The sequence below is a fragment of the Podarcis raffonei genome, chromosome 15 (genome assembly GCF_027172205.1).
Source record: "Podarcis raffonei isolate rPodRaf1 chromosome 15, rPodRaf1.pri, whole genome shotgun sequence".
NCBI classification, from domain to species: domain Eukaryota; kingdom Metazoa; phylum Chordata; class Lepidosauria; order Squamata; family Lacertidae; genus Podarcis; species Podarcis raffonei.
The window spans coordinates 33,929,335-33,951,071 of record NC_070616.1 but is presented as its reverse complement, the minus strand read 5'-3'; the positions used below and the strand labels follow the sequence as shown (position 1 = coordinate 33,951,071).

General features: G+C 45.6%; 1 protein-coding gene across 11 annotated transcripts in view; it reads right to left on the bottom strand.

Annotated features, from left to right (window-relative positions):
• Positions 1 to 21,737, bottom strand: part of PKNOX2 (PBX/knotted 1 homeobox 2) — a 439,557-nt gene that overhangs the window by 160,449 nt on the left and 257,371 nt on the right. Inside the window, exon 6 of one of the 11 annotated variants that reach the window (XM_053367526.1) lies at positions 10,993 to 11,120. The exons of the other annotated variants lie outside the window; for them this stretch is intronic. The gene's annotated coding sequence lies outside the window, so the exon portion shown is untranslated. The remainder of the gene's footprint in view (positions 1 to 10,992; positions 11,121 to 21,737) is intronic. 11 annotated transcript variants of the gene reach the window in all.

Below are 21,737 nucleotides of genomic sequence, written 5' to 3'. Positions count from 1 at the left end.
GGCAGGAGCAGGGACTGAGCAACGGGAGCTCACCCCATCGTGGGGATTTGAACCGCCGACCTTCCGATCGGCAAGCCCTAGGCTCAGTGGTTTAGACCACAGTGCCACCCGCGTCCCTTTTCATGTCAGGGGTAGGGATGGACAAATTTGTCAATTCAGCTCTCATTTAGTTTCTCATTCAGTTTCTCATTTAGCCAGCGTGGTGTAGTAGTTAAGAGCAGTGGACTCGTAACCTAGTGAACTGGGTTCGATTCCCCGCTCCTCCACATGCAGCTGCTGGGTGACCTTGGGCCAGTCACACTTCTCTGAAGTCTCTCAGCCTCACTCACCTTACAAAGTGTTTGTTGTGGGGGAGGAAGGGAAAGGAGATTGTTAGCTGCTTTGAGACTCCTTAAGGGGAGTGAAAGGCGGGGTATCAAGTCCAAACTCCTCTTCTTTCACACAGAAACCAAATATTTTTTCATCTCATCTGGATCAGAACAAATTCAACATTCCCAAAGATAAATCCACACTTGATGTATTGATTACAGGTCAAGTTTTCACACCACATGAGCCAGATCTCTAGTGGTGCAGCAATAAAACTGCTAGCACATTTATAAAGCTAAGCAGGGTCTGGTATGGTTTCAAATTGGATGGGGGACCATGCAATGAGTTTCCTGCATGGCAGGGATGCTGGACTAGATGACCCCTGGGGTCCCTACCCAACTCTACAATTCTGTGGTTCTACCTCAAACACAAGGCTATTCAGCAAAATCAGTTTGCTTGTTCAGCTGTGAGTCACTGAGTGCGTACCATGTAAGCAAGTGAAAAACATCCCAAAATATTTGGATGAGACCCACAAATTACTCATTCTGATCCTTTTTCAGCAGAATGATGGCAGAATAAAATATCAGGTCTTTATTGTCTTTCATCAACAAAGAAGAATTCTCTCTGGCTTCCAAGGTCTGTTCTAATTAATATCTAGGGTACCAAAAGTCTTCAGATTATTCCCTCAAGATTCCGTGTTAAATTATCTACTCTTGCTGACTCAAAGTTTAATTTTAGCTGGTGTAGATCTATGCCCTCTTTTGTTAAAAGTGGTGAAAGGTTCCTTATTTCCACACAGTCTCAGTCATGAACCCAGAACCTGAGCATGTTCATACATTCAGGGCAAACACATGTGGGCTTCAAGTGGAGACCCAGCCCCATAATGTCCTCATGCACATAAGCTCTACTTCAGACCTTTTGCATTTGGCACTAAGCTTTGAAGGGGGATTTTAAATGAGGAATGAGGAACTCTGGTAACAGAGGGTTCCAGATCATGGGGTGGATTCTAGACACATCCACAATCCACCTTCGCATTGAATGCAAAGGTTCAGAGTGGAGACAGCATTTGTGTGGATGTTGGCGGATGTTGACGAGCTGACCTCTGTTCCTGTTCAGTCTCCTTGTCCAGGTGCTATTACATCCTGGCTTCCTTCTTAGGGCATTTGATCTTCAATCTGGATTTGGACTAGGCAGTCTTCCAAGCAGAAGGCTCCTTCAAACACAGGACTGTTCTCCGACAGCTCTTCAGGACATTTGGCTGCCCTGTGGCACCATGATTCATGGGTGGCATTCTGCTTTCCTTTTCCTGTTCTGATAATGGGAAGCAAGCTGTATGGATGGAGAAAGAACTAATGCAGGATCAAGCCCTGGCAGATGTGGACTTCAGGGCACAGGTAGCTTGATGGCTAAATAAACCCTCCTTGTTAGAGGCAGTATGACTCTGAACACCACTTGTGGAGGGAAGCAGCAAGAGAGGGCTGACATTCATTCCTTGCTTCTCAGAGGGCATCTAGTTGGCTAACTACAAGGAATAGGATGCTGGATGAGATGGACCTATGGTGTGATCTAGTGGAGGTTGGCCCATATGGGAAAATGGGGCACTGCACCACCAACCTCAGCCTGCCCTCAGCCAGCCCCAGCAGGCCTGCCTTCTTAATTACACTGAGTGTAATTAAGGTTGGCACGTTCGTACTTACTGACCAGACTGTGCTGCTTCTTGCTTCTCATGACATTGGACCCTCAGCTTTCTTGACCCCCAGATCATCTGACTACGTGAATTGAGATATTCCCAACCTTAGGACTGGACTGGACCTTGTATATGGACTCTGCCTCCAGGCAAGTACCCCCCTGTGACTTGGCTGGCTGGCTGGCTTCTCCCTCCACTGAGCTCTGCTGTGGCTGGCAGCACAGGACAATGACAAATGTTGTTTCCAGCAACTGAAGGAGACTGGAAACCATGCTTAAGAAAGCTGGAGCCAGCTGGTTCTCATCAGGAGCAAGAAGGTGGATCGACAGCAGGTGGAGTCACTTTGCCTTCTGCTTTTTCCGGTTGCTGCTCAGCAGGTGAAGCCAACTTCTGGCCCATGGCACCCTGCTTGCCATTGGCTCTGACTCCACCTTCTGCTTTATTGGCCGAGGGAGCCGGCTACAGCTTCCGGGTCATGTGGCCAGCATGACTAAGCCGCTTCTGGCGAACCAGAGCAGTGCACGGAAACGCCGTTTACCTTCCCGCCGGAGTGGTACCTATTTATCTACTTGCACTTTGATGTGCTTTCGAACTGCTAGGTTGGCAGGAGCAGGGACTGAGCAATGGGAGCTCATCCCGTCGCGGGGATTCGAACCGTCAACCTTCTGATCGGCAAGTCCTAAGCTCTGTGGTTTAACCCACAGCACCACCTGCGTCCCGCCTGCCAGCCTACCAATCCCAAATGGCACTAGGCATCACTGGAGTGAGCTAGCAGGGCTCCCCTTAAATCCCTTATAGTGCAACTTCTCCTGACGTGCCTGATCCTCACATGACTTGCGAATTATGTTCCTTTTTTTAAAATGGGAGTTGGATCTTCTATTTTGGGGCTGCTATTTTTGACCTCCCCTCCTCCCACTGAATACTGAAGTTTTCATAGCTTTGGTGTTGTTTTATGCCTTAGATGATGGAATGGTTTTGAGTATTATTAATAAAGTACATTTTGAAAACAGGCTTGAAAAACAATTGGCTCATTAGAGAAGCATTCATTAGATCTTGTTGACATTAAACCCATTAGACCAATTAACATTCCATTAAATGGCACTGAGCCTTCCTCAGAGCACCAATGAGTTAATCTCTGCATCATGATAATTGCTCTGTGAGCATCTGAGAGGTGTATCCTCAAACGCTGGAATTAACGACAGGCCCTCCCCCCTGAGAAAAATAAACCAGGACTAATTGTGAAGCCTCAAGACACTCAGGGTAGGCAAAACAACAGATCCACACCATCTCCCTAGCAGTGGAGCAAATGTTTGCTTAAATCAATGACTGTATCATGTGTGAATGTTGCATTCTCCTCCGCTTAGAGCCATGCTGGTTGAGGCAGATGGGAGCTAGGAGTCCCACAACATCTGCAGAGCAATCTCTGATTTACAGGATCCAAAGTTTGTAGGAACATACAAGTTTGTGGGAACATGCAAGCAGGGCAGGTGGGGGGTTGGCCTTCAGAAGAAGAAGAAGAAAATACAATTATTCTGAGCAAAACCAGTAAAGTGTTGTGGCATCCTATATTCTTATTTAGGGTGGCACCACTCAAGGAAGCTTACAACAATCATCTAAAAATTACAATATCATATGAGCAAGTCAAAAAAAGAGACATAGTCAGCTGGTATTTTTTAAAAAAAACAGCCCCCCCCAGCATTGTTTGCTTCATAAAATAGAAGATTCTGGAATTAAAGAATCTTCAAATATGCTGAGGGAGGATGGAGCCAGCCACACCAAGCTGCTCCATTAGCTGGGTGCAGCCACCAAAAAGGCCCTGTCTCTAATCCCACCCAGCCATGGTTCCATCTTTGACAGGAAATGGAGAAGGGTTTCTGCTTCTCATCTTAAGGAATGGGCAGGGTGCTATGAAAGGAAGCGATCCCTATGGTATTCTGGACTAGGGCTTTAAAGGTAATCCCCCAAACTTTGAATTGTACTCAGAAGCAAGTGCAACTTTTGCAGGGTCGGTGTAACATGATCCCAAGGGCACGTGCCCACCAGCATCTTTGCAGACCTCAAAAATGAAGACATTTATTGTGGCACAAGGTTTCGTGAACTAGAGTCCTCCTCATCATACGCATGAAATTTAGTGCATCTACTGAAGTGGACTCTGGCTCCATGAAAGCTTATGCCATAGTAAATTTATTAGGATTGTATACAAAGTAGTTTTAAGTCAGTCATTCTGTTAGCTCTCTCATTCCCCTGTTTCTCCCAGTTACACTCTGGGTTTTCCACCAAGTCTCCAGAGCAGATTTGGGGAGGGCATGTGGCTAACATTTCCTTGGCACAATCATAAATCATAGTGCCAGTGGAACATGGACATTGGATACCGTCCTTCGTCTTGTAAGATGCCACAAGACTCTTCCCACCCACCCTTCCCTGCAACAGATTATCATAGCTACCTCTCTGGGAATTACTCAAAGAGCAGTTCTAAATCCTGACATTATAAAAATAAATAATAAAAAGAGGTTGAACTGTTCTTATTCAAAACAGAGTTTCATTCCAAGGCCTAATTTTATCCGTTGAGCATTTTTCTTTCTTTCTTTTATTTTTTAAGGCACAAATTCTTTAGAGTTTAATTCATCTCTAGTTAATACAGCACTAATGAATTCTTGGTCACAAGCCCACATAGCTCTAAGTGAAGATAACGGCTATTCATATGCCGCAACTCTCAGCCGACTAAGAAGGAAGAAAGTCCCACTGAACATTGTGGTAATTACTTCCAAGTAGGAATGTTTAGGATTTGGACTATCAAGGGCTGGCTCCAAAGAACCCTGAGTTTGAAAAACACCCAGAAACTTCAACAGAACACAAAAAACCAGCTTGTTAAAAGACCAAGGGCCATGAACATATTTGACCAGTGTTGGAAGATCTCCACCAGCTTCCAGTTTGTTTTCAGGCTCAATTCAAAGTGTTGTTTTGGTCTTTAAAACCCTAAACAACCTTCACCTTTACAGGGAACCAGACAGAGGGCCTTCTTGGTAGTGGCGCCCACCCTGTGGAACGCCCTCCCTTCAGATGTGAAGGAAATAAGCAGCTATCTTCTCTTTAAAAGACATCTGAAGGCAGCCCTGTTTAGGGAAGTTTTTAATATTTAATGCTGTATTGTTTTTAATACTTGATTGGAAGCCGCTCAGAGTGGCTGGAGAAACTCAGCCAGATGGGCGGGGTATAAATAATAAATTGTTGTTGTTGTTGTTGTTGTTGTTGTTGTTGTTCACCAACTTGGTCTCCTTCAGATGTATTGGACTACACTTCCCATCAGCCTCACCCAACACGACATTTTCGTCTCCTTCCCTTTATCAGCCACACCAATACCCTGAGTAATAGCGTGCAGGGAAACAAAAGCCCAGGGGACTATGGGAGTTTGCTACTACATGCTTACACCGATGTTTTAGAATGATAGCAAGGAGGTAAACAGCTGCAAGGACTGACAGTAGGTTTCCTACTGGGGCTTTGATGCTGGTTCCTGACACCCAGATATAAATCTAATAGCTTAAAAAAACAACTAGTCACCAAAAGAGAATTTATCAAATTGTGATCAAGCTGCTGTATTACAACTTAACAAGAAGTTCAGTTACACCTGTTTGGGGGATGAATGGAGACCATGGTTTCTTGTCCTATTAAAGCTGTTGATTCACTTAGCAATGCTAAGACGATTATGTCATCACCAATTACTGCTGTTGCGAAGGGTCACTGTGCTTATTTTGCATATAACTCCTATAATTGGATTGTCACAAACTTTTTGCATTTCATTACCATTTAATCCCAACCACTACGTTCACCTCTCTCATTTACACCTAGGTAAACCTGTCAGTTCAGGATTTCACTTCATGCATCTGCGGGAAGCTTATGCCATAATTAATTTGTTACTCTTTAGACTGCCTCAAGATTCTTTCCTGGTTTTTCCCTTTCCTTTTTCCCTTAACCCAGCATCTCTGAAATCCCCACAGCTGCTTACTCTCAAAGCCAGGAGAAGAAGTGGGAGGAAAGTTGCTCCAGTGAGCAGAGCAGCTTCTAGCTACTACGTTCAGCTTAATTGTGGAGAACCACAGGTTTCCTCTGGGGAGCGCAGATCGGTTTGGCCTTGTATGCAAATGCTTGTACACAGGCTCCCTGCTAGCTTTTGCTAAAGATGTGTTTTCTTTCCAGTTTCAGGTGCTTCTCTAATGCAGAACAGGAAAAGAAGCTTGTGCTGCCATGCTGTCTGGGATTCAGCCTTCACCAGTTGACCCCCTAACTTATTTTATTACATAAGGTGGGGAGGACTTCACACTTGGGGGCCAAACATGGTCCCCAGGTCTCTCTGGCTGGCCCTTGGGACTCACCACAGGCCACACCCCCTCTTTGGCCACACCCTCTCTCCCTAAGCCACACCCCTCAGCAGTCTTACATTTCTCTCTGTCCCTGCTTGTGATGGCCTGGGATTCGGACTCGGATGCTGAACCTGAGGAATCCCAGCCTGCACAGGATTTCCCGCCTCCAGAACCAGCTGAGCCGGGGCTGGGGCATGAGCCTGAAGGGTCCTCACCTGTGCTGGATCCTCAGGTGCAGGCATCAGCTGAGTCTGCTCTGGCTCCTGAGGTGATGGAGGACCCATTGCCTGCAGGTGCTCCACTCTCAGCCCTGTCAGGGGAAGCTGAGGTTGCCTCTGGGTCCGGTAACCCTCCAGCCTCTCCTGAGCTGCAGAGGATCAGGGCAGAGAGGCGGAGGGAACTAAGTTCCCGCGGGAGGAAGGAGTGCTCACCTCCAGGCCAGGAGAGGCGAGTCACCAGAGGATTGGGGCCACCCTATGCCTTGGGGCAGATAAAAGCCGGCCAGCCCCAGTCCCAAGTTGCGGGAGCAACATTGTTGGTTGTTAGTTCCTGCCTGAACCCTGTCCTGCTTTTCTGCCTGAGCTCCTGCCCTGCCCTGGCTCCCTGCTTGCAAGCCTATTCCTGACTTCACCTGGCTCCCTGCCCTGCACCCAGCTTCAGCTACTATGGACTGCCTCCACATTGCACCTTTGACCATGGACCGGACTTGGATCTCACCTCTTGGGTAACCCACGGGACCAGCACACTGCCCACCACTGGCATGTGGCCCCCAGAATGCTGCTCAGAAGGGAATGTGGCCCTCGTGCCAAAAACCACCCTCCACTTGTTGCATCACTAGAGGTCAGCTTTTAATATGACCGGCATTAAGTGCCGATGCCAATTGAATAGTCAAAGCAGATGCAGAAAACCTGTGGCATTCAAGCTATTGTGGGATCACAGTTCCCATCATCCATGACCATGCTGATGGGAGTTGGAGTCCAACAACTTTGGGAGGGTCACAGGTTCTGCCCGCAGCTGAAAGTGTACAATCCCAGAGTTAGTCACATCAAATAACCAGAATAACTCTGCATTTTCCATTTTAAATGCTGAGGGTCTTACAAGGGGAAATTCCTCACCCTATACTGTAAGATTTTTGGCCTCTTTAGTCTTTTTTAAATATAATTTGCAGGGCGGGTTTATAAAGATGCCCTGTCTATAGGAGATGCCCTCAGGCTTTTTAGCCATGGGTCAATAAAATGATGTGGTGATGGGGGGGGGATTATCTAACAGCTTTGTAACACCTTGAACCTTTTGAGTTCCTTTACTTAACCCTTTTAAACTGTGATTTCTGTGCTTTCTTTTTTTCCTGTGTACTAATTTCCTCACCTTGTGTTCTACCTGCCTCTTGTTCGAACCTTCCGCACAGGAAAATTGCAAAGGCTGACATATTGATGCTTGAATTTTATGTGAACCGCCTTAGGAAGAGTTTTATTGTCAGAGGGCGGTACAGATATTTATTAAATCGATCGATATTGCATTTTTGTTTCTGTGAAAGGCTTTGTCTCCTGATTTATTTTAAGCAGTTGGATTAGGTCAGTTTTATTTGTTTCATGGATTGATCAATACTTTTCATTTATTTACCTACTGATATGGCTACTTGTAATTGTTCCTATTATGCTTTTTGAACTGTTATATTTATTACCGTCCATCTGATGTTTTTGGAGCCACTTCAGGCATGCAAATAAAAGGATGGTGTTGAATAAACATCTACTGTCCAGGATCTTTTGTAGAATTAAAAAAAAAACAACAACATTAAGAATATTTGTATTGTTTTATGGTATTTTCTGCTCTGCATTGATATATTTCACATGATTTATACCTATTTTTAATGAATGAAATATAAATAAATAGAAAGAGCCCAGCCAGATCAGAGTAAAAGTCTATCTAGTTCAGTACATTGTGTCCCATAACTGGCTAAGCAGATGTCTCTGGGAAGTCCACTAGGAGGTAGAGGTGGAGAAATGTTTCAATTTCAGTTTCTTCCAGTTTCTCACTTTTCCATCTTAAATTCAGTTCTTCGTATTTCCACAGCCACTTGCAGTTAAAAAGCAACACAAAGCTCCACATGAAAATTTGTCAGCATTTTAGGGTGCGTTTCTCCTATTGAACACACCATTGTATGCTTTCAACGTCTGTACTCATTCCTGCAAGCAATTCTCCATAATCTTAGGCATTTTTGTATGTACAGTGGTACCTCAGTTTACAGACTTAATCCGTTCCGGAAGTCCATTCTTAAACCGAGGTGTGCGTTCCCTAATGAGGCCTCCCATCACCGGTGCCCTTCCACCGTTTGGCTTCCATTCATAGACTAAGGTAAAGTTTGCTAACCGGAACACTACTTCCGGTTTTGCAGAGTTCTTATACCGAATAGTTTGTAAACAGGGCTGTTCTTAAACTGAGGTACCACTGTATATGCATGTTGGTACACACTACATGTTGGGATGCGGGTGGCGCTGCGGGTTAAACCACAGAGCCTAGGGCTTGCCGATCAGAAGGTCAGCAATTCGAATCCCCGCGACGGGGTGAGCTCCCGTTGCTCGGTCCCTGCTCCTGCCAACCTAGCAGTTCGAAAGCACGTCAAAGTGCAAGTAGATAAATAGGTACCACTCCGGCGGGAAGGTAAACGGCGTTTCCGTGCGCTGCTCTGGTTCTCCAGAAGCGGCTTAGTCATGTTGGCCATATGACCCGGAAGCTGTACGCCGGCTCCCTCGGCCAATAAAGCGAGATGAGTGCCGCAACCCCAGAATCGGTCATGACTGGACCTAATGGTCAGGGGTCCCTTTACCTTTACCTTTACACACTGCTTGGTCAGAGAACTGCATTGCAAAATTTGGAGGAATGCAAATTTCAAAGGATAGTTCATGTTTCACTTTGTGCATTGGTTCGAGAAGAGCGAATTTGGAAATTTCTCATTAAAATAAAAAAACAAAAAAACATCCGCGCCCCCAACCCTAAAATCAGGGCAGGGGCAACAGGTCTCTCCCACTCATGATCAGTTGCAACTGGCATTCAGTAACATACTGTCTCTCATACTAGAATATTGTACATTGGTCTGCCAGGGAAACCTAGAAAGGTTTTATCATCACTAAGTGAACTTTTCAAATATCTTGCTCTTTAGAACTCTAGAAGAATCACTTGTAACTCAAGTCGCTTTTGGAAAGCAAGGAGCAGAACTCCCCTCCAGCAATTTGGTGCCCCCTCAATCTTCTTATGCTTTGTAAGTGGGGAGGGATGCGATCCTGACAAAGAAGAGGAATGTGACACCAGCATTATACATTCAAAGCACAGTGATATCATTTTTAAATAGTCATGGCTTGCTCCCAAAAGAATATTGGGAGCTGTAGTTTGTTCAAGGTTCTGAGACTTGTTAGGGGACCTGTATTCCCTTCACAGAGCTACAATTCCCGGAGTGGTTTAATCAGTCCCAGGGAACTCTGGGAAATGCAGCTCTGTGAGGACAAAGAGTCCTCTTAACAACTCCAAGCATCTTTAACTAATTACTGGTGACTGGGAGTGGCTGCCGAGACCACATAACACCAGTCCTGAAAGACCTACCTTGGCTCCCAGTATGTTTCTGGGCACAATTCAAAGTGTTGGCGATGACCTTTAAAGCCCTAAATGGCCTCAGCCCAGTATACCTGAAGGAGCATCTCCACCCCCATCGTTCTGCCCGGACGCTGAGGTCCAGCGCCGAGGGCCTTCTGGTGGTTCCCTCACTGAGAGAAGCGAGGTTACAGGGAACCAGGCAGAGGGCCTTCTCGGTAGTGGCACACGCCCTGTGGAACGCCCTCCCAGTGGGCAGGGGAGTGGCAGGGGAAACCCAGCCAGATGGGTGGGGTATAAATAAATTATTATTATTATTATTATTATTATTATTATTATTATTATTATTACAACTCTAGGATACTTTGGGGAGAAGCCATGGCTGCTTAAAGGGTTATAATAGTGCTTAAGATGTATAGTGCAGATGGAGCTCAAGAAAACCGAGCAAAAGCCAAACCAAACCAAAAGATATTTATGTGGAAAGAGGAAGCTAAAAGCCAGACTACTATTATTTCTTATCTACTTGGTTATACATTACACAGGGAGGCAGGGGAATGAAGCTGCAGAGGAAGCCAGTATCAAATGAAAGAGAATGGGGGGTGGATGGATGTTTCTGGGGACAGAAATCTATAAGTTAATGCAACGGATAGAATTCTACATTCCTTTGGGTTCTCTTATTGGTGCATTGTGAAAAATAGAGGAAAAACCAATTTCCTTGCATGGAGAGAACCCTTTTTCCCTGCAGAATCCTGCAGTAAAATTTAGTTTTCAGCTGAATAGGCTCCAATGTATACATCTCTTCAAGGGTAATATTGAGCAATACCATTTGTTTTACCACCATGAATGTTGTTGCCTGCATTCTGAATACTGACATAAACAGAAGGAAGCAAAATGTCGCTTGGCTGCATGTCAGAGAAATATTTCTCATCAGGTGCAGCACAGGATACCTACCCTCCCCAGAAATATCCACTTGGGATATAAAATGGCATTTAGGAAGCAAGTAAAAACTATTTTATTTCCCCAGAGCTTTTAGATAGCAACTTCACTGTGTTCTGTTACCTTTGGTTGTGACCTGTTTAACTTTTTTCACTGTTTTCTGCTTTCACCATAGTATGGATTGTTCCAGAGATTGCTGATTTGTATGGATCTTTTCAGAATTTGTCATCTGCTGCTTGGTTTTGAAGATCCTGGAAATGTTTTAGACAAATCACCACCCTTTATTAGTAAATTCAGTGCCCTGATGGCAGCAGAAATGGAGGCATTTTGTTCACAGTTGCCACACAATGCCTGTTCTGCACTTGCGAGGAATTGGTTGTTCATCGTGGCATCACTCACTCTTCCTCCACAGTTGAAATAAATAAAAAATGGTCCAGTAGCACCTAAGAGACCAACTAAGTTTGTTCTGGGTATAAGCTTTCGTGTGCATGCACACTTCTTCAGATACACTGAAACAGAAGTCACCAGGCCCTTATAGGGAGAGGATCCCTTTTGTGTGTCATCGCCAAGGATACAACTGATGGAAAATATTTGAAAACAAACCCAACCCTTCCACTGGGCGGATGATGCTAGATTTCTCATGGGACGTGTTAAGTCCTCCGACTCCCTCCAGGATTAAACCTCTCAGCTAAGGCTGGTGCATTCAAGGACTGGTTGCAAAGCATCATAACAGTTAATCTCATGTGGGAAAGGAGAGACAGCTCAGTGCTTCAAGAGTTTAGACATGTGGGTTAGATACACTACATCAGAAATATCACGGGCACTTCTGTGGACAGGCCTTTTAGTTTGTGGAGCGACCTCTGCTTCTTACACACCATGGTGTGCCTTTACTAGGGATGGGGTAGAAATTAGGTTCAGTTCGCATTTGAAGGTAAACCTTTAAGTGGGGACGCCATTTTGTGGTTCACCTTGGGTGCCAAAATGTCTTGAGCCAGCCCTTGTTCTCCCTTGTAGAACTCAGTAGGGAGGAAGACAGGAAGAAAACTGGAATTAGTTGGCTCAGCCTGTCATTCACTCTGGCTCCACCTATCGTCAGCTCTGGCTCCTCCTACCAGTCTCGATGAAAGTTAGCCGCTGCTGCAGAACTGTCTGCAGCAATAGTAGGAAGCTTAATGGTGATAAAAATATTGCCCTGTTGTTGGCCTTCTGCATCCTACTTTGGTCCATCTTCATGCCCACAATGTGTTTACATTTTGATAGGTTTATCATCAATGTGGGTGGGCAGAAGTCAGTAAACCTATACAGATGTGGAGAAGAACAGATGTTGAAGCATTCCCTGTCCTGAGGAACCAAATAGCCACAGACAGGATGAAATAATGACCTTCCACCTCAGGTTTTGGGTTTTTTTGTTTTGTATATTCCAGAGGGTGGCAGTATGGCACATTATTTAATTGTCTCGTGTACCATAAATGTGTTCCCTAAATCACAGCCCCTAAACACCCCAAGCTACTAAATCACAGGGCCTCGTGTCATAGGATTTACAGCTCTGGGTGTTTTTAGAGAATTGAACTTATAGTCAAATATAAAAACAAATAAAAATGAGAGACAGCTGTTGCTGATAACGCTATATTTATCTTTGGGACACAAATTCGCTTTGCTGCAATAAATATGCCAGGAAACAGCATTCTGTTTGCTAGAAAGATTTGGACAGCTCTCTCTCACTGAGAACCTTCAGCTATGAATCTTGAAATAATGGTGTAAAGCTGTCACCAATTTCATGTGGCTCCATGGATGTATCTGAAGAAAAAATACACATGATGAGTTCCGCAAAATCCATGAAGGGCTGAGAAAGAGTTTGTTTCATCAGCCTGGTGTTAGGCACACAGAGAGGGGATAGGGGGAGAGAAAGAGACAAATAAACTGGACCAGTCCAAGCAGCACATGGCTGAAGTAGAGCAAAACAGAAGGGATTCATCCTGCAACTATGCTCACAACTGCACCAAACATTCAAAGCACTGGTATACTACCTCAACAGTCATGGCTTCCCCCAAATCATTCTGCGAGATATAATTTGCTAAGGGTGAAGGGGATGGTTGCTCTGTGGGGGAGTAAACTACAGTTCTCAGGATTTTCACGACTGTTGAAGTGGTATGCATATACATTAAATGTATGGGTGTGACCTGAGGGTTGAACTGAGGGAATCTAGAGCATGAACATGCTGAAAGGCAGGTGGAGAAGAACTTTGTGTGATGTCAGGATGTGGCTTTTGGTCAGTGATCCTTTGGCATCCATCTGTCTTGAGAGACAATGGAGTGTGCCTCTGGGGGTGAAGTTAAACCACTCTGTCACAGCCTAGGACCCTCGTACCTACAGGATCGCCTCTCCCGGTATGCCCCACGGAGGACCTTAAGGTCCATAAATAGCAACACCCTAGAGGTCCCGGGCCCTAAGGAAGTTAGATTAGCCTCAACCAGAGCCAGGGCCTTTTCAACACTGGCTCCGGGCTGGTGGAATGCTCTGTCTCATGAGACCAGGGCCCTGCAGGATCTGATTTCTTAACGCAGGGCCTGTAAGACAGAGGTGTTCCGCCTGGCCTTCAGCTTGGAAACAATTTGATTCCCTCCCCTTCTTCCTTTTTTTCCTTTCCCCTCCTGGGATGGAAGGGACGCGGGTGGCGCTGTGGTTAAAAGCCTCAGCGCCTAGGGCTTGCCGATCGAAAGGTCGGTGGTTCGAATCCCCATGGCGGGGTGTGCTCCCGTTGCTCGGTCCCAGCGCCTGCCAACCTAGCAGTTCGAAAGCACCCCCGGGTGCAAGTAGATAAATAGGGACCGCTTACTGGCGGGAAGGTAAACGGCGTTTCCGTGTGCTGCGCTGGCTCGCCAGATGCAGCTTTGTCACGCTGGCCACGTGACCCGGAAGTGTCTCCGGACAGCGCTGGCCCCCGGCCTCTTGAGTGAGATGGGCGCACAACCCCAGAGTCTGTCAATACTGGCCCGTACGGGCAGGGGTACCTTTACCTTTTACCTGGGATGGAACTCCTATTTGGGGACTTCCCTGGCTTTTTTCTGGCCTATGTAGGACCAGTCTGGAAAGTTAGCCTTGGTGAAGACTTGACGTTTTCATCCCCCAAAAAGTTTTTGATTTGAGTTTCCATTGAAATGAGGCTGTATTTTAATATTTTAATGTTGTATTTTAATCTTGTTTTTAAGTTGTATTCTAATCTTGTTTTTAAGTTGTATTTCAATCAATTTGTTTTTATATCAGGTGTTAGCCGCCTTGAGCCTGGTCTTGGCTGGGGAGGGCGGGGTATAAATAAAATTATTATTATTATTATTATTATTATTATTATTATTATTATTTATTAGCAGCAGCACCGAAGGACCTCCCCAGGGCACAAGCCTGGGCAGTGTGTATGGAGCTCCTAGGCTGCCCAGATGACAAGACCTCCCTCTTGGCCTCACTGGTGTGGTCTCCAAAGGAAAGCAGAGCAATATATCTGGCACCAGCTTGGCTGAAGGAGTTGCCAGGACTTGCCTTTTCTTCTCCTGAAGACGTCCTGCAAGGCAGCAGGTATTAATACTGGGATAATGTCCCTATTTTCACCTGAGTAAAGATGGAGAGTTTGGGAATAAGAATGCTCACTTTATGCTAATTATTATATGCACTAATTTGCACAGTCGCATGCACACTCAGATTGGAGGCCCAAGTTGCTCTGTACCAGAGTCTCCAGGTGTTTCTGGACAACAACTCCTATCACCCCTGACCATTGGCCCAGCAACATGTGGACCACCACAGGTTCTCCACTCCAGTCTGGAATTCACCAGCCCAACATGCCCTAGCCTTGATCAGAAAGACCAGGACGCACCTGTCATTAGCCGGAAAGTAAAAGCCAGGAGGAGAACAGAAGCAACATTCACGACAGAAACAGACCAATCTTGGCTTTATCCCTTTAGCTCATAATGCAGAAAAATCTAAAGTACAGCTGGCAACTGGCCGAGCCCAGCTCTCATAACTGATGATTGTTCACGTTTAGCCAAAAGTGACCTCTAGAGACCCTTACCCAGAACTTTAATTCATCTGCAGGAATGGCAGCACTGAGAGAAACGAGTCTCATACCCATTTTGTGTTTAGTTCCTGTTGATTAACGGCATGACTTCATACAACAGTGAGGGGGGAAGTAAAAAATGCCCAGTTGGAATATTAGCTGCTGAATCACTCCAAAAGAAAATACAGCTGAGAGGGCTGGCTGCAGATGCCTGTGAACGGCATCTATTTGTAATTCATGCCACTCCAAGTGGTACAATTATTGATATCGGTAGGTTTCATTCATTCCCTTTCTCATTTGTGTCTACATCCAAACACACTGAGGGCAGGACTCCAGGCAGTGGCGGAGCATATGCCCACGCTGCCCAAGGCGGGCACACTCCCGAGGGGCACGGGGCATGGAGGGTGCCCTCCCAGGCACGGGATAGCCGATCAGGTGCATGGTGCAACAAGCGCCCCTTGCAGCCGAGGGCAGAGAGAGCCGCTCACAGGGTGGAGCGAGCTACAAATGGCAGACATTCAATGTGCCGCTGACCTGCAACTGTCAGATGTCACCCCCCTCAGTGAAGACACCCGGGGCGGTCTGCCCCCCCACCCCGATTCCTGGGCTTCACTCAGCAGGGTGAACAGAACAGCTCTCAAATGCAACAGAGCTGCCTTTACCACCTTTATGGACATTAAAATCTTAATGGGCTCCCCAGAGTCTGTAATTACCTAACCGCATTACTGCATAGGCTGCCTCTGCCTGAAAAAGTTAGGCAGGTGGCAACTACAGAAAAGGGCCTTTTTGGTGGTGGTGACCCACATATGGAAGACTCTCCTTGGAGAGGTTCATCTGCACCTTTCTCTGCTAAGTTTTAGGTGCCAAGTTAAGGGCCTTTTTTAGTGAAGCAATAGAAGAAGAAGAAGAAGAAGTGTTTGGATTTGATATCCCGCTTTATCACTACCCGAAGGAGTCTCAAAGTGGCTAACATTCTCCTTTCCCTTCCTCTCCCACAACAAACACTCTGTGAGGTGAGTGAGGCTGAGAGACTTCAGAGAAGTGTGACTAGCCCAAGGTCACCCAGCAGCTGCATGTGGAGGAGCGGGGAAGCGAACCCGGTTCCCCAGATTACGAATCTATCGCTCTTAACCACTACACCACACTGGCTCTCATCAATACTGATGTTCAATACTCAGAATCTATTTCCAGATTCTTACTGGTTCTGATATTTTATTATGATTATTTTATTAACTTCTTGTTGCTGCTTTTTTATTTTTTCTGTTCCTTCCCCTATTTGATTTGATTAGATAAAGTATTCGATGGTACATTGTTAAGTATATGTAGTGTTTTTTAATTGATATTTTCCCATTGTGAGCCACTGAATGTGTCAGGCTCCATCCAAATAATTGTGTGTTGGGTTTGCTTAAACCTTTGTCCAAATGAACAGAAGTTGGGTTTGGGGCCTGTGGGAGTGATCATGATTCCTCCCTTCATACATTCAGTGTGAACAAATGCATTGTGTAAAACAATCTGGAAGCTAACTTGAATCAAGGCTTCAGGAAGAAGGAGGAGTCGATGGTGGTGGTAGAAGAGAAGGTCCTACCCAAACACTGAGGAAATTACTCCTAAATCTGATTTGGGGAGGTATTGTAGAACACAATGGACATCCCTGATTCAAACTCTGACTCTCCAATGGAAAGACTTGGGTATCAGGCAATAGGAAAGACTTCTGTCTGAGACTTTGAACAGTCACTGCTAGTAAGAGTAGGCTGGGGTGTGGAACCTGTGGCCCTCCGAGGTTCTTGGACTATAACGCCCATTATCCCTGACCCTGACCATTGGCCAAGCTTGGTGGGACTGATAGGAACTGCTCCAGCAACTTCTGGAGGACTACAGGCTCTCCATCCCTGGAATAGAAAATACTGGCCTTATAGACCAGTGTTTCCCAACCTTGTGCCTCCAGCTGTTTTTGAACTACAACTCCCATCATCCCTGACTAGCAAGACCAGTGGCAAGGGATGATGGGAATTGTAGTCCAAAAACAGTTGGAGGCACAAGGTTGGGAAACACTGTTATAGACTAATAGCCTAACCCAGTTTGCATTTTGTGCAATGAACTCCTATATGCAACAGAAAGTCCCAATGTGCTCAGTGCAATTTACTCCCATGTAAGAGTGTGTGTGGGACGCGGGTGGTGCTGTGGGTTAAACCACAGAGCCTAGGACTTGCCAATAAGAAGATCGGCGGTTCGAATCCCCGTGACGGGGTGAGCTCCGGTTGCTCAGTCCCTGCTCCTGCCAACCTAGCAGTTCGAAAGCACGCCAAAAGTGCAAGTAGATAAATAGGTACCACTCTGGCAGGAAGGTAAACGGCGTTTCCGTGCGCTGCTCTGGTTTGCCAGAAGTGGCTTAGTCATGCTGGCCACATGACCCGGAAGCTGTACGCCGGCTCCCTTGGCCAATAAAGCGAGATGAGTGCTGCAACCCCAGAGTCGGCCACGACTGGACCTAATGGTCAGGGGTCCCTTTACCTTTACCTTTAAGTGTGTGTGTGTGTGTGCGTGTGTGTGTGTGTGTGCGCGCGCGCACACACACACACACACACACATATCCACCAATGCTCACAGATCTGGAGACCGGAAAACTAAACAGAGGCAGAGATGCACAACTCTGTGGGTCTCTCTATAGCAGGTGTGAGAATCCTTTGGCCCACCAGATATTCAGATGTTACTGAACTACAACTCCCACCAGCCCCAGCAATGACCAGGGGTGATGGGAGTTGTAGTTCAGCAACAACTGGAGAGCCAAAGGTTCCTCGCCCCTGCCAAGTAGGGTGAGCAGGTGAAAAGGAGAGCAGGGCTCCAGCTCCTATAACAGTTGTGTAGGGCAAAACCCTGTTCTCTTTTTACCTGGTCACCCTACCCACAAAAGTGTTAGGATATTTCCGTTCCACCTTAAAAGGGAGCAGGATGTTTGTGTCAGAGTCTGCGTATTTCCTGTTCACAGGATGTTTCTGTTGTGTCTTTGCTTTCGTTTCTCTGAATACGCAAGCAGGCAGTCATGTTTTTCTTTGTTCTGATCACCGCTGAATAAACTTGGAAAAATGCTCTCCTGCTGTGCATCTTTCGCTGTGTGAATTCTGCTGGTAGAGTGTGCACCAGCCTAAGAATGTGGAATACTATTTCTGAGGCTTCGTGTCGCTAATTGCTGATACTGCGTGTCTACGGGAGATCGATGGATCGTCCGGCAGCCGGCTTGGGGGCTATGATGGACTCTGTCTCCCTGGCAGTATCCCAACAAAAAGACAGTGAAAAGCAAGGGGCTGCCTCATTCAGCTGCATCAAACACTGCAATAAGAGCAAGAGAAGCAGCCCACACTTCTCCCTGCATTCTTATGGTGGGGAGAGGTTAGCGGGTGATTTAGAAGGTCACTTCCTTGCTGGGTCTCAAGATGCAGAAACAAAAGCCCAAGGGAGCACATACAAAAGTTGATGGTGTTGGGGAGGGAAATGCCATGCGCCCCATGCCACACACCCCCATTGGAAGGAACTACCACCCCCTTCTATGAAAAGCAAAGGCTCTACCGTATCTGCATGCCCATATCCTTCCCTTCCTTGTTCATAAAATCCGCATAAAGTATTGAACAGCTGAAACGCCAATTTAATTCTGCACCATAGTATCTCTCCATTCACGCTTCCTACTTAATCCTTTTCATCTAGCTGCTCGTAACTTCTTGATCTTCAAATCAATTCCGTAAATAGCAGCTGAATATTTCATTATTTCCTTGCCTGGGTTTCCTGCATTTTGATGGCAAAATTCACCACCTTCTGTAGCGCTTGCATAACGCTACCTGGTTCAGCTCCTTCATACAATTTAAGATGGACTCACAACCGATTCCAATTGATTCATCATCTCCTGGACCTGCTCTTATTCATTTCTTTTGGCACTTGGCTGCCTAGCATACCAAAAAAACATGCCACTATTTTGTTTTGTTTTGTTTAGGGTTTTCACAAGAACGACCACCTAGTGACCTTCCTGCCTGAGCAAGGATTTGCAACCTTATTCAAACCACTCAGTTCAGTACACTGGACCCAATCCCTTGAGGTCTTTTCCAAATGGGTATTCTAGAGGTATCTGAAACAGAAGCTTTGGGTGGGAGAAAGAGAAGGTACTGTAACATGTCTGAAGGGTAACAATTACAAATCAGCCACTTTCTCCCTTCCAAAGGAGCTAATCGCAAATCAATCTTTAAGAATAGATTGCTCCAGGGATGTCTCTATAACATAAACACTGGGATTTTTTCTTTTTTCTTTCTTTTGAACACCACAGCAACAGGCAAGGAGATCTTTAGCAGACAAAGTTAATGTACCTTGAACTCCAGCATTAAACAACGTTGTTTTTATCTGTAAGTGGAAGCAGAATTTTAAAGTTTACAAGGATTCTAAAGTTCATCGATGGGGTAGTGTGCTCCAAAATAAACAGGGGGGGAAGGGAAAAGGCATTCACTTTGAATATTATATTAAGGCCATGGAAATATTCAGTGATGGTCCTGCGGCCAGACATTGATGGAAAAGTTGCTGTGTGTCTACCAGGAGGAACTGTGAGACAGGAAGTGAGTGCTTATAACAAAGGATGGGGAATTTGTGATCCTCCAGATGTTGGACTACAATTCCCATCATCCTTGACCATTGGTCATGCTAAGACTGATGGGAGTTGTAGTCCAAGAACAGTTGGAGGGCCACAGGCTCGCCACCCCTGGATTATTAAGGAGAAATTAGGGTCCTCAAAAAATAATAATATGGAGTTTATTTTCCATAGGAATGGTGGCACAATTTGAGAGAACCGAACTGGCACAAAAACAATGGCCCAATGGTAGAGCATCTGCTTTGAACACAGAAGGTAGGGCTGGGAGAGACTCTAGCCTGAAACCCTGGAGAGCTGCTGCCAGCCAGTGTAGACAATACAGATCTAGATGGACCAATGGTCTGACTCAGAATTTATTTGATCCTATCTATCTACCTCAGGCTATGCTCTATCTTTGTCACCAAACTCTGAGTATAAATTGCACACTGTATTAATTGATATTGTTTTTAACATTAGTGACCATGTGATGATTTTAGCTTATGAATTTTATTGTTTAATGTTTTTATTTGTACATTGGGGTACTTTTATAGCTTTGTTTAGAGTACATAATGTTTTAATAATATAAATGTTTTAAGTCTTTTTTTATCAATTCAGTATATTTTCTTTTAATTGTCAAATAATTCTGGGTACATTGCGGCAGCCTTTGGCTATGTGCAATAAAACTGACTGAGACTGAGACTGGTCCTGCTAGCTAAGGATCATGGGAGTTGTAGGCCAAAAATATCTGGAGGGCTGAGTTTAAGGAAGCTTGGCTTAACCTATTCAACATGTTTTATGGGAAATAAATTCAAAGGGGCATCATGAATCGCACCCTGAGCTCCTTGGAGGAAGGGAGGGATTAAAAATAAAAATAGTAGCATAGAAGAGGGAATTTCAATCTTTTACAGTTTGATTTACAGCCATCTCACCCTCAAGGCATTTTGTGTTAGTTAGGGTTGCCATATTTCAAACAATGAGAATCTGGACAGAAAAGTTACTGAGCTTTTTTGAGCAAAGTTGTTGAGCTTTATTGGAAAAATAAAGTAAAGTTATTTCTTATTTATTTTTTGGGAAATCGGCAAAAAAACCCAGCACTGCCAACATGGGCTGCCATACATCTAGATTTCTCTGGACATTTTTCATGATTTTCACCCAGACACTGCCGCTGGCTACAGGTGTTCCAGATATTCTGGACATATGGCAACCCTTATGTCTAGGTCTCTGTGCACTCTCTCCTCGTAGGATCTTTGTCTCCAACTGTATCCTCAATGGCTACCCTTTGCCATTCTGTCATATATGAACTCACTGGCTGTACCAAGATTTTTTACCATCTGCACAATGGTGTTGGGCCCCTGATCCTTTGTTATCCTGTGATATTTGTTGAGAGCTTTGTTTTGCTGATTGCTTCTGCTCAGCGCTGTTTTACTAGAAAAAGAGGTGCCAGAACTCAACTCTTTCTCTTAGAATGGTAATAGCACCTACCCGAGAGGTGCTGGAACTCACCTGAGAGATTCCAGAACCCACCTAAAAGGTGCCGGAACTGAGTTCTGGCGAGATCCCCCTGAAAAAAAGTGCTGCTTCTGCGTATAGTTACCCTATCTGTACATATCATTATGGACGCGGGTGGCGCTCTGGTCTAAACCACTGAGCCTCTTGGACTTGCTGATCAGAAGGTCTGTGGTTCAAATCCCCGTGACGGGGTGAGCTCCCTTTGCTCTGTCCCAGCTCCTGCCAATCTAGCATTTCTAAAGCACACCGGTGCAAGTAGATAAATAGGTACTGCTGTGACGGGAAGGTAAACGGCATTTCCGTGTGCTCTGGCTTCTGTCATGGTATCCCATTGTGCCAGAAGTGGTTAGGTCCTGCTGGCCACATGACTCGGAAAGCTGTCTGTGGACAAACGCTGGCTCTCTCGGCCTGAAGCGAGATGAGTGCCATATTGGACTTTTGACTGGACTTAACCATCCAGGGGTCCTTTACCTTTTTACCTATCATTATATCTCTAACCATGGTCCCCAACTTTTTTGGGGGGGGGCAGCCTGAAACATTCTGAATTTTGAAAAGTGCAGTGGGCACCAGTCACAAAATGGCTGCTATGTGGGTGTGGCATAACACAAAATGGCTGCTATGGGGGACGTAGCATGATAAAAAAAATGTCTGTCCCATCTAAATGAGCAGGAAGAGAGACAGGACTATAAAATGGCATGCTGCTCTACAATC